This window comes from Pagrus major, chromosome 15, assembly GCF_040436345.1.
Source record: "Pagrus major chromosome 15, Pma_NU_1.0".
NCBI classification, from domain to species: Eukaryota; Metazoa; Chordata; class Actinopteri; order Spariformes; family Sparidae; genus Pagrus; species Pagrus major.
The window spans coordinates 28,225,188-28,230,423 of NC_133229.1; positions in this window are offsets into that span (position 1 = coordinate 28,225,188).

A 5,236-nucleotide genomic window follows, 5' to 3' on the forward strand; every position below is an offset into this window, starting at 1 on the left:
TCTGTGTTTTAATTTTTACAGTGGCAGTCTTGTAGTGCCAGCAGGCCCTACTGGAGCAGCTGGGGGAATAGTGCCTTGCTCAAAGGCACCTTAACAGCAGCTGTCGAGGGTCCACGCCATCTACGTGCTGTGGTTAGATGCACCGATCAGACACAACCTTTAAAACCGCTGGTATCTTATCGCATTATTACTGCTGCTGGGGAAGCTTGCGCCCTGGTGTTCGTATGGATACTTGACGTGCACGACCCACCCAGAGACCCCGCGGCAGCTGCACCCTCTAATAGGTGTGGTGGACCGGGCCTGATCAAGCAGGACACGGGACCTCTGGGGGTGTCCTGTAGCATCTGGCGCCAGGGCACTCGTGATAAATCCTTTTAGTCGTGTGGGTCGCGAGATGAGGCGTACGTGGATCGGACACGAATGTCCAATCAGATTGTGATCTGAGTCCAAGTCGACGCCTTGACTCTCGACCTCCGAGCGTTCCAGGCGCACGACTGCAAATCTTAAAGTTGCTGTAAGCGTTTAAGCTAACTTCCTGTCTGTTCGGTTAGCAATCCTCCTCCCTCCTCTCTACATCAACACACCACTAGCACGACTCCTTTCTGTTTTTGAAGGCGGGGACAGAAGATTTCTTTTCACTACAGCAAATTTAACAAAACACGTCTCACTGTAACGAGTGTTCACGCAATTGAACCGTCTGCAGTGCAGCCTTCCTGCATATAAACGACACAGACGCCATTATACTTTATATGTTACAGCACTTTTACACTGGGAAACTTATCTAAATATTCCATTCAGTAGCATAATTCAAATACTACCCCTCGTTTCATTGCAGTTTCTCCAGTTGAAGGTTGGACATCGATTCGAGTTCTGATCCGTCTCGGTAGCAGGATTTGTCTTGTTCCTTGGACATCCTGAGCAGTTTTTGCGGAGCTGTAGGTGACATTGTCCCGGGCCATTGGACCCGAGCTTTCCCAGCAAAAACACTGCTTTGTAACCGGTTAATCAATATTGTTCACTTCCTAACTCGGTGGTTTTAATGTTGTGTCTGATCGGTCTCGATGTGTTCGGACTTTAACTTCAATAGGAGCGTTTTAAAAAGTAAATTTAACTAATTCCTCCACAGAGAAACAATTAAATCCTAATTGATCTCAAACCTGTGAAAGTCTACAAAAAAACCTTGGAGTTGCAATAAGACAAGAATAAAATGCATATAAACACTCTTGGTGATGTTTTTCACTGGATTTATGAACTTCAGTCGATGGGGCGTCTTCAAACGAAGCAGTTACATGTTCTGGGTGGTTGTGCGGGACCTTTTAGGAACAGACGGACGACTTTTACAAAGTGCAGTCTGGTTTATTTTGTATTTTTTTCCTCAATCAAGGCATGGCAAGGGCTACATACTGAGACACACACACACACACACACCATGCTCCCTCTATGCCAGCCCTCTGCTCATGTGTGACTAACGCCAGGGCCGTCCGAAGGCTCATACTGCGTACTATTCTACCTTTTGGACTGTTTTGGAAGCAAAGTGAGGTCATATTTTACAGTATGTAGCAGGAATACACTAAAATCTAGTAAATGACGTGTCTGCACTTTACAGTAGATCCACATGTCTAATTCTGGTGTGTTTTTTAGTCGGTAGTATGCATTATTAGCACGTGAGGACGGATCCGTGGACGCATTCTGCCATTTGATGTGGAATGGTTGCTGTTTTTTTTCTTTCTAACCTCCTTTTTATTTTTGTGTCTCTCTGATTCCACCGTGTAACTTAATGACATGAATAAAAATAAACTTTAGGGCTGTGTCAGACCTGAGCTGTGAGTGTGTGGCGCTGGTTCCTACACGGTGGCTTCGGCTGAGATGTGGTGAAGTGAAAGAACCGGTAAGTGGGTGTTAATATATAATATACCATCAGGTAGATGTTGTGAATCCATCTCTGTTTGATCCTGTAGGCAGTGCTGGGATGTAACGAGTACATTTACTCAGTTATCTTATCTGAGTACTTTTGGATTACTTCAGAATCAAACACTTAAAATACTTTCACAAATACTCTTTAAGTTTTCAGAGGAAACTAAACGCACTCTTGATTTTTAATCGAGGCCACATGTTGGACTTTGCTCCTGTAATCTGAGAGGAACACTGGAAATGTTCATCTTTTATCTTCAGTTAAATATAAATATGAATAAAAACTCCATCCAAAGTCACCGACAGCCTGAGAGGAGTAACGTACTTACTTAATATTGAGCATATTTACAGTAAAGTAATCTTATTACACATTTATCAAATGGGCCCGAGCACCAGCTGTGTGAGGATCTTCCTGTAATCCAAAGGATTTTTATTTTATGTTTTGTTTTGTGCAGATATTTGTATTATTATTATTTTCAGAACTCAATCACACTTTTGGGGGCTAAATGTGCTCAAACACTCTTGGAAAATGTTTGATTTTGTAATCTGATTACTTAATCCCCCCAGGTATTCTACTTAATACTTCACCACTACATTTTAGAGGCAATTATTGCACTTTGTACTCCATTATTTATCCATATTATTACATTTATCTGACAACTATACTTACTTTTCAGATTAAGATTTTATAAAAATTAGAATTAACTTCCCAAAACTAGTTAAAATTAGCTCCACTACAATCGGCTCTAACAAAGTACTTTTCACGTGTCAGTACATCAATAATAATCACATAATAATACAAACAAATGAATACTTCAGATACTTTGAGTATATTTTGCTGATAATTTCCTACTAAAGTGAAGTTTTGAGTGCTTCACTGAGTGTTTTCATTACTTTTACTGATGATAAATGATTAAATACTTATTTCAGTTCTGCCTATAGAGTGAAGGCTAGATCAACATTTGCTCTGCACGTTAGGCACTTCAAACTATGTTCAACTACTCCAAAACAAATATATAAAGAGTAATGTATACAAAGCAAACATTAGGTGGTACAACAACACCTGGTTCAGTCAGCTGGAGGTGTATAAACACAGCATCGACTATTTATTTCATGTTAGGTTTTGCAACAAAATTAGTCCCAATTTCATGGCATCCGAAAGAGAAATTACAAAAAACATCATAAAAACATGACTTCTGATCCTTCACATCTGCAGCAGCTGTTGTAAGAAGAGGTATTTAAAATCCAGTCCTGCCTGCTGTGTCCTACAGGAGCCACCGGGGGGCGCTGCAGGAAAACTAATACCACGATGATGACATGAAGGAGAGGGGGGGATAAATCGAGCTGGGCATTAAAATAACCTACATTCTTATATTTCCACAGTCTAATATGTATGAAATCAATCAATTATCTCAGTTACTGATATTGTAAGTCAGAAGGAAACATAGAAATTAACAGAAGAAGAACAAATCAAACATGAATCCTGCTTATCGGTTGATCCATAATGACTTCAGTGAAATATTCAGCTAATAACGTTAATGTTGGCCAATCCATGCAGCCATCTTTAATGTTGTTAATTACACTGTACTTTTACTATTTATCAAAATGTCTGCTTTGAAAAAAATGTCCGTACGACTGATAAAGAGCTAACAGTTAGCTTAGCATAAGAGTTACTGTTTTTGCTTTGCATTATTCTCCAGCAGCGAGGCTACAGGTGTATTTTACAGGTGTTGTGTCAAACACCTGCAAATTGTTGATCACACAGCGGACATTTTACAAACTCGAGGAGGGAAACAACCCTGAAGATTAGCGTTTTAATGAGGATATTTACCAAGCAGGTAATGTGGTGCTTCTGGAGGTTAACCGCCACCGTAAGCTAACAGTTGTTTTAGCTAGCAATCATGAAATATGTAGGCTACACATGCTAATTCATTTATTTTATGTTTTTAATTTCTTAATGAGTGAATGGACACTTAATGGTGATAAAGAAGAAGCTTTATCTATCGTGAATTTATTAGCTTAACCTGTTAGTTAGCTAAGCAGGTGTAGTTGGCTAACCCTTGCTCTTGTAACGTTTAGCCTAGTTAGCAGACCAGCAATGAATTTTAACTTCTTTTGATTCCTTTTTGAAATATTTATTTTGTGCGTGAGTTTTGAACATTAATGTCGTCAGTATTCGCTAGTTTAAAGCATTAAAACGAGCTTTTTGTCGTCAGTTTGCTGCTCTGTTTAAAGGGAAAATCATATTTCCAACTAATTTATGAACTAAAGGGCGAACAAATGTTGTGCTTGAGGTGAATGTGTTCCCAGGCCACTTCATTAAGAGTAAACCTTTGACACGACTCTAATTAAAAGTTAACTGCTGTCTCAGTGATCTGAACTCTCTCCCGCTCATCAGTGTCTCGTCGTGTAGGTGCAACAGCCAAGATGGACGCCAGAGTCTGTTGGGTTGTCCAGAAAAGTCAACGGTGCATCGGCCACTTCTTCTGCGCTGAGATCCGCCTGCTGCGTCAGTCTGCTCGAGGGCTGGTTTCCTCCTCGTCCTCCTCAGGTACGGGACTCTTCAGGTTACCTACACACACACACACACACACACACTCTGTTGTCACACACTTAATATACCTACACAGGCAAGAGAAACAAAATCAGAATTGTATTATTTACAATATTAATGAGATAATAATACAAACGAATATATACAGATATGAACAAGCTGTACTCGGAGGAAAATAAGGTCCCAGAACACTGTTTGAAGATAGAAAGGTGGCAGGGTCCGCCACATATAAACAAAGTAAAACCTTTGTCGTCCCAAAGAGAGTTTGTTTCCATTGACAACTGAACACCAGAGGCTAAAATCCTCACAAATGTTCTCGTTGTTGCATGCAAGTACACTTTTTATTAAGTGTAATCTGATTCCTCTCCCTCCACCCGACACCACCTATACACCGTCACCACAACCATCAGATGTTAAAAAATAACAAGAAAAACTAGAAACTCTTCCACTCTTGATGCAATCCTCCCTCCATTCAAAATGTTTAAGTACATTTCTAACTCAAGAAATCAACCCTTAGAAAACAAGATGCACTTTATCCGTATCCTCGGTCACAACATGTAAACAAACACTGAACAAACACTGAACTGTCCCTTTAATAATCCCTCCTGTTTCCAGCTGCACGTTCGACTCGGCATCAACAGGAAATACCTGCTGAATCTTCACAGAGGAGCAGGAAACTCAAATTCAGCCGTACTAGAAAAGCCAGAACTGAACCACTTCAAGATGATTCACTGCGAGACACAGATGTGAAAACAATTATCAGGAGTGATA